Source organism: Herpailurus yagouaroundi, unplaced genomic scaffold (genome assembly GCF_014898765.1).
Source record: "Herpailurus yagouaroundi ecotype Mexico unplaced genomic scaffold, PumYag 140, whole genome shotgun sequence".
NCBI classification, from domain to species: domain Eukaryota; kingdom Metazoa; phylum Chordata; class Mammalia; order Carnivora; family Felidae; genus Herpailurus; species Herpailurus yagouaroundi.
This window is the reverse complement of record NW_024412395.1, coordinates 58,049,507-58,064,159: the sequence shown is the minus strand read 5'-3', so window position 1 is coordinate 58,064,159 and position 14,653 is coordinate 58,049,507. Positions and strand designations below refer to the sequence as shown.

At 36.9% G+C, this 14,653-nt stretch overlaps 1 pseudogene; it reads left to right on the top strand.

Annotated features, from left to right (window-relative positions):
* Positions 1–1,149: 1,149 nt before the first annotated feature.
* Positions 1,150–1,316, top strand: LOC121031197 (uncharacterized; annotated as a pseudogene).
* The last annotated feature ends 13,337 nt before the right edge of the window (positions 1,317–14,653 follow it).

Below are 14,653 nucleotides of genomic sequence, written 5' to 3'. Positions count from 1 at the left end.
CTCCATGTGAGTAGCCAACTGGCTTAGCACCACTTGTTGAAAAGTGTTCTACATTAACCATCTTTGTCATAAGTCAGATGTCCATATAACATTAGTCTATTTCTGGGCTCTGTATTTTATTCCATTGATGTATTTATCTTATGCTAGTATCACACTGTCTTAACTATCATATATTCTTTTAGATCTTCTGCATAAGATTATATCATTTGTTAATGACAATAGTTGATTTATTTCCAATCCTCATACCTTTTATTTCTTTGTCTTGCCTTACACCAGCTGATTAGGACCTCAAGTACAATGTTGAATAGAAGTTGTGAAAGTAGCATCCTTATCTTGTTCCTCATTTCAAAGGAAAATCTCTTAACATTTCACTATTGTTCAAAGCGGGTTGCTGGTTTTTCTTTTTTTTCTTTTTAACCTTTTAGCAGATTAAGGAATTCCTTTTCAAATCCTACTTTGTTGCGAGTTTTTATCATGGATGGATATTGAGTTTTGTCAGACGTTTTTTCTGCATCTGTTGAGATGATCAAATGATTTTTCTCTTTTATTCTGTTAGTATAGTAAATTACATGGATAGGTTTCCACTGTCAACCAACCTTGCAGTGCTAGCATAAGTCCAATCTAGTCATGAAGTATAGCGCTTTTTATATATTTCTGAATACTGAATACAATTTTGTTGAAATTTTGTATATAGTAAGGTTGGTCTATTATTCTTCTAATAGGAACAGGTTAGCTTTTGCTGGCCTCGTGAAACCAGTCTCCTTTGTTTTATAAGTCTCAGGAAGAGTTTGTGTAAAATTGGTCATTATTTTTCTTAAATGTTCATTAGAATTCACCAAAGAAATGGTCTGAATCTAGAGTTTTCTTTATGGGAAGGTTTTTATTTATAGATTAAATAGTTTAATGTTATTCATATTTTCTGGTTCTACTTGTTTCAGTTTTTGACAGTGTTTTTGTAGGAAATTATCTGCTTCATTTAATTTTTCAAAGGTATTGACATAAAGTTTTTATAGAATGTCCTATTACCATTTTAATGGCTGTAAGATCTTTAGTAATGTCCCACTTTTCATTCCCAACATTAGTTATTCTACTCTTTTTTTTTATCAGTTTGCCAGACAGTTATCAGTTTTATTACCTTTCTAAAGGACCAACTTTACACGGTGGCAGCATTGTAGCCAATGAAGTTTATCCACGGTGTGATTATTGCTAATTGAAAATTTTTCCCAATACTTTTTTAAGGGGCCAACTTTTGACTTTGTTGATCCTATCATATGTATGCTTTCTCTTTCATTAATTTCTGCAAATATTCCTTCTTGTTTCCTATCCTCCACCTTTTATTTTTTAAATTTCTTGAAATGAATGCCCAACTCCTTGATTTTTCACCTTTTTTGTATGTTTTCTGATATATATGTGTTTAGGGCTATGAATTTTTCTCTAAGTAATTAATTTCATTCATGTTTTGATAACAGTATTTTCATTATTATTTTGTTTTAAGTAGTTTTTATTTGTCTTTGAAAAGAATGATTTGTATTTGCTCTTGTTTTGGGGTACTTGTTTCCCAAATACAAATTTGACCTAATCATTTGTTCAAATCTTTGATATCCTAACTGGTATTTTGTCTACTTATTTTTATCAGTTATTGAAGTATGTTAAAATCTTCCACCATTATTATGGATTTATCTAATTATCCTTGTACTGCTGCTAATCTTTGCTTTCTGTACTTTAAAACTATATATTAGACATGTCAAAATTATATTTTCCTGATGAACCTTTTATAATTATCAGATATCCCTTTTTGTTTCTAATAATGATTTTTGTCTTAACTTTAGTTACATTAGCATGTGTTGTGGTCCTATCCTTTAACTTTTTTTAAAGTTTATTTATTCATTTTGAGAGAGAGAGAGAGAGAGAGAGAGAGACAGAGTGCATGAGAGAGAGACAGAGAGAGAGAGAGCATGAATGGAGGAGGGGCAGAAAGACAGAAAGAGAGAATTCCAAGCAGGCCCCGCACTGTCAGCATGGAGCCCAATGCAGGGCTCGAACCCACAAACTGTGAGATCATGACCTGAGCCAAAACCAAAAGCCGGACACTTAAAGAACTGAGCCACCCAGGTGCCCCCCTATCCTTTAACTTTTAATCTTTCTGTATCTATATATATTTAAATATGTCTTCTGTAAACAGCTTAGGTGATTTCTTTTAAGCAGTCTGAGTATAAAATATTGGGTCACTTAGCCTATTTAAGTTTAATTGACTTACTAATATATTTGGTATAATGGCTGAGAGCACTAGCCTCACTGCCAGACAGACTTGAATTTGAATATTGGCTCTATCATTGAGCAGATATGTTGTCTTGAGCTTGTCATATTAAAATCTCTGGGCTTGGCTACTCATCTAATAAAACTGGAATGGTAATGACTACTTCCCAGGGGTATTAAAGGATTAATGAGCAAAAATATAGTGAATTTTAATTGTTATTATAGAAGTGAAAGATAGGCTGGTATAAGGATGACAGTCTTCCTAGAAAATACAATAGGTGTGAGAGGAAGAAAAAATAAGGTTGAATGGGTAATATAAGACCAAATCATCAGAGCATTGAAAACTTAGTGGAAGAGGGGCACCTGGGTGGCTCAGTCAGTTGACCATCCGACTTCAGCTCAGGTTGTGATCTCATGGCTCATGAGTTTGAGCCCCATGTCGGGCTCTGTGCTGACAGCTCAGAGCCTGTAGCCTGCTTCAGATTCTGTGTCTCCCTCTCTCTCTGCCCCTCCCCTGGCTCACACTCTGTCTCTCTCAAAAATAAATAAAACATAAAAAAAATTAAAAAAAAGAAAATAAAACTTAGTGGAAGATAAACACTTGATATGGTGAGAGCTATTATAAATTCTTGAACAGGGGATTAGCATGGGAAAGTCTACTACTTTGGAATTCATTCTCAAGTGGAAGTCAGCCTACTGGGTATACCTGAAGACCTGTTGGCAGTTGTAAGAAATGTACCAGCAAATGATGAAGACCTAAAGAACTACAAAAGAGGTTAACAATGTTTCTGAATGACAGGAAAGCATTGGGCTATGGTTAGCTGTCTGCTCCATTAAAGGAGACTGACTTAGCTCAGGAAGTGACAATATTTAATGTGAAATAGGCTTCCAGTGGTTCCATGTATGTTGCAATACTTTTCAGGATGTCACAATCTCATTAAACAGGTTAAGGAGAAACTGACTTAACTAGCCAAATCATTAGGGTAGAGTTGAAAGTACTTTATATTCTCTTACTCCTCTGAATGAATGAAGTTATTTATCTTACTATGCAATCTAAAATTCTATTTCTTGATTTCTTCATATTACAGGTAGGAGTAATTTTTAACCTGCCTACCTCTCAGATTTGTTGTAAAATAATAAGTGTGCAAACATTTTGGAAACCAAAGTCAAAATCACTTTAAAATAAGTATTTTCTTTGTCTGAATGGGTGACAGGCAATACGGAAGGCACTTGTTGGGATGCGCACTGGGTATTATATATAAGTGATTAATCACTAAATTCTACTCCTGAAACCATTATTATTATACTACATATTAACTACCTTGGATTTAATTTTTTTAATTGGCAAAACATAAGTAAATGAATAAAATAATTATTTTCTTGGGTACATATAAAATTAAAATCTGATAGTTATCAATTAATGCTCTAAAGCAGTAAACTTTTAAAATTTTAAGTTTTTAAGTAAAGTATCTAGGATTTTTTTATGATCTTTAAAATTGATATCCCCCCAAGAGTTTTTGTTTATATGTATATTTTTAAATGTTTATTTATTTTTGAGAGAGAGAGAGAGCAAGCAAGCACAAGCAGGGGAGGGGCAGACAGAGAGAGGGAGACACAGAATCCGAAGCAGGCTCCAGACTGTCAGCACAGAGCCTGATGTGAGGCTTGAACTCATGAACTGTAAGATCATGACCTGAGCCAAAGTCAGACTTAACCAACTGAGCTACCCAGGTGCCCCTTGTGTTTATATTTATATCTCCCTACCTATCTACTTATACTATATTAGATATTACAATTGAAAAAATATTTAAAATATTGATTATTTTATGATAAACCAATATGTATGAGTCTAAATGAAATACTTTTATTAAAAATAACTGTATTTCCCAGAAAAAAAACCTGAGAAGAATGGCATTCCTTTACATTTTTGCAAATTTCTTTAATATCTAGCTTAATAGAAGACAGCTGGATTTTCCTATCTGCTTCTGAATTCTATCCATTGAGATATCCTATGCCATGTAATTATTGGAAAACTACCGTTGTGAGACAGTGAGAGTGAAAAAGACAAATAACATCTTAGTCTTACTATGAAAATAGTTTTGGCCCTGCAAGTGTTTCAGGGACTCACAAGGGTTTCCAGACCACATCTTAAGAACTGCTGTTCTGAAGTACAGTATTTCTATAGATGTCTGCTAAAATCTTTGCTGGGTAAGCCCTAGACAACTGGATGTGAGAAGTAGTTCTATTGCCATAAAGTAATATGCAGTGCCACTGTTGATAAAACAAAGTTGTCAAAAATATTTAAGTCATAATTTTATATTTTGATACATTCCATATGAAATATATATTTTTAAATTTCATACAATAACATTTTGAAAGTATTCCTACATTTTAAAATCAAATTTTGACATCCAATTCATGTGTGAGCAGAAACTTATTTCTTATGGGGCACCTGGGTGGCTCAGTCAGTTAAGTGTCCAACTCTTGATTTGGGCTCAGGTCATGATCTCATGGTTCATGAGTTTGAGCCTCACATCCAGCTCTGTGCTGATAGTGTGGAGCCTGCTTAGGATTCTGTCTCCTTCTCCCTTTGCCCCTCCCCCACTTGCTCTTTGTATCTTTCTCAAAAATAAATAAAAATAAAACTTAAAAGAAACCTAATTCTTATAACCGGGGTAAATTAATTTAATGTGACTTTGTGACTAATGTGATTTATTAGTTAATCATTAATTTGATTAATTAAATTATTGATTTACCTTGTAAATTCAGGCTCAATCCTAATTTTAGGCTTATGCAGTTATTTTGATCATTGCATTTAAAAAAAATTTTTTTTCAACGTTTTATTTATTTTTGGGACAGAGAGAGACAGAGCATGAACGGGGGAGGGGCAGAGAGAGAGGGAGACACAGAATCGGAAACAGGCTCCAGGCTCTGAGCCATCAGCCCAGAGCCTGATGCGGGGCTCGAACTCACGGACCGCGAGATCGTGTCCTGGCTGAAGTCGGACGCTTAACCGACTGCGCCACCCAGGCACCCCTTGATCATTGCATTTAGATCAGTAGTAAGGGTGTCCTGGGCCTATTGTTCCCAAGGTATTTTTTTTCTAAAGCTGCAGAGATCATAGCTTGGAAATCGGAAATTGTTGATTTGCAAATTCTAGCATTTGACCTTTTCATACTTACAGGTTTCTTAAGCCTTTCTCATTAGCCCGTTTGTGTGTATGAACAATAGCAGTTAAGCACCCAGGAGCAAGAGACATTATCAAAGGAAAGTCTTTTCTGTTGTAATTCAGGTATGGTGGGAATTGTTTTTTTTCCATTGCTCAAATATATTCTTTGGGGATAAAGAAATGAAGTAAGTCTTTGAGTGCACTAACACTCCTCCAGAACCCCAAAGAGAGCCAGGTTTGAGGCTATTGTGGCAAAAGTCAGTGGTTTCCAGGCACCTGTAACTCAGCTAAGTTACCTTTGGCTGCTTCAGGCTTGTATACTTTTTTAGGAGTCCCTACTCCATATTCAGAAGAACTTATAGTGGAAATAATTTTCCTGGTTACCCCTCTATATGTGTCCCTCAGCTCTCACTCTCCACTCAACCCTGTCCCATTATTTTCTTTCCTGAAAGGGGAAGCCATCTTTACCCCCCACTGCCTTAGGTTATTCTGTAAGAAAGCTACTGTGAGTGTATTAGGGATGTACACACCTCTAATGGTCATCCTTTCCTTACCCTTTTACAGTTAAAGAAGTTTTCCCTCTAGTCTTACTGAACCATGGTACTACCTCCCAACACCAGCAATCACATCTCCTTGAAGCCTGAAGAGGTATGGAAGCTACTTTGAATCAAATACTTAAAATGATCTTCTAACTACCCATGCGGTGATTCCACTGCACCCCTAATATGCTTTTAAAAGAGCACTATCTGTTTTTGAAATCTGCTTTTTAAAATGTTGACGTATTAAATGACTGTATTTTCAAACAAAGATATTTGGTAGCTTCTTCATGCTCTTATTTTTTGTTCCTGATTTTTTAACAACCCTCTTTGTATTTTTTCTTTCTTTTAAAACCATCTTTTCTCTTTTGTTTTTCAACTTAAGTCAATATAATCAGAGTTAAAAAGAAGTTTGGACACAAAGTATTCAGGTCCAGTAAAATGAGAAAAAGTCATGGGAAGATAACCAAAGCTAATGTCAAGAGATCCCCCTAAGAGAAATGAAGTCAGGAAACACACCTCAAAATAGAGCCCTCAGTAGAACCACCAATAGACTGCAAGGCACAAATGTGAGGATGGTTGTTTGGAGGCCAACTAATTCTGTTAAAGGAGGACTTTTTAAAATGTTTTCTTTATTTATTGTGAGAGAGAGCACACTCATGCAAGGGAGGGGCAGAAAGAGAGAGAGAGAATCCCAAGCAGGCTCCGCCTGCTATCAGCACAGGGCTCAAACTCAGCAACCATGAGATCATGACAATCGCCGAGCCTGAGATCAGAGTCAGACACTCAACCGACTGAGCCACCCAGGCGCCCCTAAAGGGCAACCTCTTTAAAATACACTCTTTTTTTTTTTTTATTTTTTTTTTTAACGTTTATTTATTTTTTTGGGACAGAGAGAGACAGAGCATGAACGGGGGAGGGGCAGAGAGAGAGGGAGACACAGAATCAGAAACAGGCTCCAGGCTCTGAGCCATCAGCCCAGAGCCCGACGCGGGGCTCGAACCCACGGACCGCGAGATCGTGACCTGGCTGAAGTCGGACGCTTAACCGACTGCACCACCCAGGCGCCCCTAAAATACACTCTTTAAGGACATTGTCTGACCCTCTGAATATAGTCCTCAAATGTATCCTCTGATCCAGCTTGTTTTAAGCTGGTGTGCAAAATAATGGTGCATTTGAAATGTTAGATAATTTCCCATTTTCCTTTTGAAGGGATTTAAATATCAGAAGATGGTGATTCATTTCTTATTTCTTAAAAAAAAAAAAGAAAAAAAGAAAAAGGATAGGAAGAAAAAGAAAGAAAATGGCCAAAGCTACTGGATTAAAAGTAATTGCTTATGTGTGGTTGAGGATGGGGTAGAGTTGAAACTCACATAACTGAAATTTTAATTGTAGTCAGTTCTGGCCCTTTATTTTTATGGCGAGCCATATGGTTTGTAAGCAGCTTTTAAGTCCATCTATTTAATCACAGTTGAGGTTAGAAGAGGTTGCCTATGTAGAATAGGGTCATAGGGTGAGCCTCCAGAGAGCAAGCAGGAGGCTGGTAGAGGAGTGAACATCAAGAACCCTCCTATAGGGAGACAGTGCACCAGCTGGAAAAACATGACACCAGATGTAATAATAATCATGAAGACATCTAGGCCCTGCATCAGCCTAAGGGAGGTGAAGATATTTCAGTGAATGAGCTACTTTGTATGCTAGTTTGGGATGGTGATTTTAACAGGTCAGGGAAATCAGCCTTCAGTATCTGAAGAAGTGCCCACTGATTTGCCCTTTGGCTACTTAGCTACAAGTACATTTGTAGTCAGCATCCCAAGTTCTATCCGTGATTTTCTAAAGACTACTCCATCATTGAGGGAGTTTATTTATTATAACCAATCTATGATCTTAAAATGCAGGAAAAAATTTCAGAAACCCACAATTACAGATATGAATACATAAAGCCACCATAAAATATGTGAAAATTTCATTTTGCCTTACAGGAATTCATAAAATATAGGTTACATAACTTGCTTTAAAATAAAAACATATTTCAGCTAATGCACATTTTTCTTAGAACCATTCCATAAGGACAACAGGTAAATTTCTGCTTCCAAGCTTTGAAATGGGATTATTAAAATTACCTTGTCTTGGGGCACCTGAGTGGCTCAGTTGGTTGAGTGTCCCACTCTTGGTTTTGGCTCAGGTCATGATCTTGCTATTTGTAAGTTCAAGCCCCACATCAGGCTCTGCACTGACAGTGCAGAGCCTGCTTTGGGATTCATTCTCTCTCTCTCTCTCTCTCTCTCTCCCTCTCAAAAATAAATAAACAAACATTAAAAAAATAAAAATCATTAAAAACAAACAAACAAACTAGGAGCTCCTGGGTGGCTCATTTGGTTGAGCATCCGACTTTGATTTTGGCTCAGGTCATGATCCCAGGACTGTGGGATCGAGCCCTGCCTTGGGCTCTGCACTGCGGGTGAAACCTGCTTGAGATTCTCTCTCCCTGTTTCTCTCTCTCTCTCCCTCTGCCCCTCTCCCTGCTCACACACACTCTCTTTCTTTAAATAAAATAAAATAAAAACTAATACTCAAAAGTAACTCTAAAATTGATAAACTGTGCAAATCAAAGAACGATTATTTAACTATAGTAGAAGAAAAATGGACAGATGAGTGACATCTTCTCACTTTCATAATAGTTATCATGAAAGAAATAGGTTTTATGATAACTTTACTCATTGGTAAAAGAGACTTAATCATTTTTACAATCATTTGAATAATTAACTCTTTTTAATGGAATGAGTTTGATGCATATGACTATTCATTCTGAATCTAATAGTCACTGTTAATCATTATCTCCTCCCAGTCCAATGGTTCTTGCAATATGCTACAATTCTGAGGTACAGATTCCTTTTGAGTCCTCTTGATGTTATCAGAACATGTGGAATTCTATTGTTGTATATTGTTGTATATTGAAGATATTTTCTTCCTGTCAGGGTAATTCATTGGTATCTCTTTACAGGAGATTTGGGGTTTCTGTTGTTGTTTGTTTTGTTTTTTTGGTGTTTTTTGGTACCACTCTAAGAATAAGGTATTTACTACAAGCCCCCCCCCCCCCCATGAAATACTTTTTATTCTTTAACAGAGAATTAAATAGTTTAGGATGAAAAGACTCTCCTCTCTGATTTATACTGTATGCATAACTATGTTTATGCAGCCAAATTATTTGGGTTTTCCTCTTAGGTTCACTTTAGCAGACACTTTTTCCCAGGGAAAAACAGTGTTGTTGATCATAGCAGTAGGTCCAATTCCTTTCTCATGTGTTTATTTTTGAAGAACTCCCACAGAGTGGCTTATCCTTAACCATAGGTAGAAGTTTATTCTATATGATTTGTGTGTGTGTGTGTGTGTGTGTGTGTGTGTGTGTGTGTGTGTGAAGTGACAATGAGGGTAGCGTAGAAAACAAATCTTGTTTTAAACAAACATGAAAGAGAACCCTCGAATAAGCTAGGTAACATCTCACCAGAGAATAAGTGGTTAATATCAGATTCTTCCTAACAGCAAATTTTGATAGGTCAGAAATAGAGATACCACAAGCACACAGACACCTAGGAGGGTGTTAAGAGGTCAGGTAGAACATACCTACATCTAAGATCAGTCCTGTTCTCTTATCCAGGTTCTGCCTAAGGACAGAGCTCCCCAAAGACTTCCAGAGGAATCGAAATGGATATATGCAAATTTTCCTTCATCTTATGACTTCAAAACTATTGTCAACCCATTAAAACTCTTTTCCTTGTTTTTTCATTTAATAAAACCTAATTGTAAAGTCAGTTATATTTTAGGTAATTTTCTCTGATACCTAGACAAGACTCCTTGAGGCTGAGCTGCCTGAGTAACATGAAGGATGGTTTTCATTTTATTAAAAAAAAAATGAGAGAAAGATAAGTAAGAAATGAGATGCAATTTAAAATGGATATAAAGAGGAAAAGCATTCTTCAATTGTATATATTAGAGGAAGAGAGAGGAAAATCTCACACATACTCCCCAAAACAAAGAAGGAAAAGTGATTATAATTGACCATGTTGTTTCTCTTTTTTAATGATTTCTAGGTGGTGGTTGCTTTATCTCTAAATCTTAAAATAATTTAGTTAGGTACAGCAGTTGGCTTTGGTGAAATAGAGTAGAAAGCAAACATTGGATCAGGGGTGGCAATGGCTGATGTCTATTTTTAACTGCTGATTATATTTAGCAGAGGGTCTGATGTTATACAGCTGGCAATACTAGAGAGGGAAAGAAACGTGTTTTTATAGAGATAACTCAAAACTCTGAGTCAGAAGACCTGGATTGAAGCTCCACGAGTACTGCTTGTGCTCTCTTCTTTTCCTTACCTTTATTCACAGTACTTACCTTTTGGGTAGAGATCTTAATCTTGTTTCCCTGTTGGGCTATTGCTAAATTCGGTTGAAGTAGTGCAAATGAAAGTACTGTTCAAAGTTAATAGTCCTGTAAAAATATCAGTATTCCTAAGAACATGTTGTGTTCATTCTATTTTACCCCTTGGAAGATAAACAAGGCTTCCTAAAACTAGCAAAAGGTTATTAACGCTAAAAAGAAGAGAAAGGACAATCCCAGTTTATTTTAGTTTTGATATACATAAAAATACTAACACTGAGTGCCTGGGTGGCTCAGTCCATTAAGCGTTTGACTTTGGCTCAGGTCACGATGCACAGTTTGTGAGTTCAAGTCCCCCATCAGGTGAGTACAAGCTCCGCTTCGGTGAACACGAGCCCCACTTCTCGTGCTCTCTCTCTCTCTCCCTCCCTCTCCCCCACTTCCCCCCCCCCACCCTTTGTGAGATTCTCTCTCTCTCTCCCTCTCTCTGTCCCTTTCTCACTTGCTCCCTCTCTCTCTCAAAAAAAATAATAATACTAAAACAAATCAATAAAATAAAATAATATATTAACCCATCAGGAAAGTACCAATTCCTTGCTAAGATAATAATTAAAATGGCTTCTTCAAGAGAAATGACACCAAGTAGGTTCATTTTATAACATAATAACAGGCTATCCAAATAAGAGAAAAATAAAGGTAAGTCTGCTTCAGCCACAGTTCAAATGCTCACAAATATTTAATATGATTGTAGAAAAACTAATAAAGCTTTATATTCTATTTCACATTCCCTTTCTCAGCCTATGACTAATAATTGCTAATTGGTTTAGACAAAGCTTTTGGCTTTAGCCTTAAGCTAGAGTGTTGAAGTATCTAGAGTGCTAAATGGAAAAAAAATTTTTTTTAATGTTTATTTATTTTTGAGAGACAGAGAGAGAGCGCAAGTGGGAGAGGGGCAGAGAGAGGGAGACAGAATCAGAAGCAGGCTCCAGGCTCTGTCAACACAGAGCCTGATGTGGGGCTGAACTCATGAACCGTGAGATCATGACCTGAACCAAAGTCGGGACACTTAACTGAGTGAGTCACCCAGGCGCCCCTAAATGGGAAATTTAATATAAAATATTTTTTAAGTTGAAGATTCCATACAGTTGTAAAGTACACACACATACACACACACACACCCCAAGTGTATTGATAAAACTGTCTACATTGAGTCTGGATTCCTTCATTCTCCCCTAGAACTAATTAAATAGGTGACCATTCCAGTTTGGTAGTTACACATCTGGTTCTGGTGCCTGACTGAAAGTTGGCCCAACACCAAACAACCATTTGGCATTTTCCAGAGGCCTATGGAATGTTCTACATTTTTCCCTTGGGCAGAAGAGGGGAAAAGAATATGGATTGCAGGGATCTGCCACTTTGGAAATTTAGATAGTTGGAGGTTTCCCAGTGTAAATTCTGTAGGATGCTAGTTCTTCTGGGGACAGAGCATGTTTATATAGTTCTCCTGTCATAAATTTGGGAAACACTTCCCACTATAATTCTGCTGCCTTGAAAAGTCACATTGCCCATTTACTTATTAAAGGTTCTGAAATTCTTTGCAACTTTGTATAATACAGTGTGTTCATCCATAGAATGATTTCCCCTGACACCTACTTATATCCCTTTGGGATACATTGACTTTATTTTAAGGTCCTATAGAGTAAGTGCTCAAGATATGAATAACCAAGGCCAGCACCCAAAGAACAGTGATCATTAATGAATAATTTGGTGAATGGTGGCCCAAAATGGTCAATCTGAAGTGTAATTATTAATGTCCTGGATGAAGGTCATGGGAGCATATTCTTAACATTTGAATATGAGACTAAAGCTTAATCTGTGTAATCAAACCTTTTTCTCTTAGCCATAAATTCAGTCAGTTGTGCATAACTGACCCTTATAAACAGACCTAGAAAACCTACTGCACACACTCAATGTACACATATAAATTCAGTGTTTCTATACGTGGAACCCATAATCAAGATGGGTGACCAAGGTTTGTGAGCTCATTCCCTGCATGAAAGAACAAGAATTAAAGATGATATACAAATGGTAGAATAGAAGAAGCAACGAGTCCATTACTTCTTGGTTAGGATGAAGGGAGGGTAGGGGTACAGATTTATAAGAACGTTGGAAAAACGAAAGGAAGGAACTCAGCACATGGAAAGAACCACGATGCTTCCAAAGGTACTCCTGTATTTCTCATTTGAGAAGATGATAGGAAAGTTGTATATGGTGGAGGATGAGATATTAACAGCTCTGCCCTTGATATTTTACTTGAATTGGCAACAACATTATAGACAAAATTGAACACAATGTCATATTTGTATAAATGGACAGATTTTATACGTAAATTTTATGAGTTTAGGTATAAATTTCCCACCCTAGATTTCATGAATAATCCTCACTATCCTCTTTCAGCTTTTTTTTTAATCCAGGAAAGAACCATCTTTGTACATTTTTCCATTTTTTTTTTTTTTTTAGAAAGTGACCTTCTAAGACTGCATCCTTGGCATGCTCTTAGTGGGTGTAAGCATGCTGGGGGTGTTCAACAAACGATGAAAAAGAAGCTTAGATGAAAAGCGCAAAGTCAGAGCTAATAAGGTTCAATTCAGGACTCTGAAAGTCTGAGTTTCCAGCAAAGCCAGACCTCACTTGCATTGCTTTTAACCTGTGTCTTGGGCTTTAAAACATACTGGGTTTTGTTTCATTAATTTACTCGAGTAGTTCTGTTAAGTATTAACTTACAGTGCCAGCAGATTTCATTGTACTGAATTATCATGGAAATACCAAGTATTTTGAAGACATATCCGGTCAAGACATGTTTTGTTCTATTAATCTCTCTCCTGGCTGGGGAGACAGAGAACTTGCAGCAAACAGCAAGATTAGTGGATTGCAAAATGGATTACTGCTTGCTTATGTGAAATCATGAACTGTTTTCTCATTACTGTTTTCATGGTTTGTCATGCATAACATTTTTAGCAAGCCTGGTCTGAAATTTATGCCAGCTATTAGTCATTATTTTCTACAGACCTTATCAAGTCAGTGATGTCAGCTCACTTCTTGGATATACTCGTTACATTTACAATCTCTGTATGGTCTATACCTTGTATAGTAATTAGTTTTACAATCTTCTCACTATATTCTAGAGTTGCAACTTCCAAGTGCATGCATTGGCTGCACCCGCAATAAATAATTTCTTCAAATCTGCTGGTGCTGCCACTGTTCTTCTCAGGCTCAGATAGAAACCTGAAAACCATCTTTTACTTGTCTCCAGTCCTTCTACTTCCATTCTAACCATCACCAAGTTATAGCAGCAAAGGAATTGCCTTTTCTTCACTATTCCCACCACCACAGTTTATGCTGGGCCACATCTCCTCACTCCTGGTCATTATAACTTTCTGCAGGTGCCCACTTTTTAATTATTCTTACCTACATTACTGCCAGAAGAATCTTACTAAGGTGCCATATATAAAACCCTTTAGCAACTCTGACTTCTCCAGACTTCAGTGACCTCTACAAACTCAGAGTACCCATAATACTTACATCCATACAGGTTAACCCTTAAATATTTTCACATGGCTTTATTTGAATTTATTTTGCCTTCCTTGAGGAAAGAGAGTTTGTCTCATATTTTCTTTCAGCTGCTATAGCCTTTAACACAAGACTCATCCAAGACCAACCCTCAGGATCAAGTACTGCCCAATTAGTACCACCTTAAATGTGCTGTATAATATTCTGTGCTACAGGAGGAAGAAGTATGTTACCATCCATTCCTGCATCATTCACTCATCAGGTATTTTCATGCAAACTGTGTGCCAGGCACTGTGCAATGGATACAAAGAGATACAAGTCTTGCCTTCAAGTTGCTGGTGGGAGATTCCAAGAAGCACAGTGTGGTGAGGATAGAATAGAATGTGTGCAAATGCCTATGGGCACCCAGAGGAAAACACTGATAAATCAGACTGGGAATAGTAAGGAATGGAACATCATTCAAAGTGTGCTTCCCAGAGCACTAGTCTGCAAGACTCTCCAAGAAAGAAAGGAAGGAAGAAAGAAAGAGAGAAAGATAGAGAGAGAGAGAGAGAGAGAGAGAGAGAGAAAGAAAGAAAGAAAGAAAGAAAGAAAAAGAAAGAAAGAAAAAACAAGTTTTCATGGTCAAATAAATGAGAAACCCTGGACACTGTCATTCCCTCTGCCAAAGAGCCACAAAGCTTATTAGCACACTGATGTCTTAGAGGAGTCGTGTGGTAAAGAAACCTGTAGAGAACCTCAGATGTGA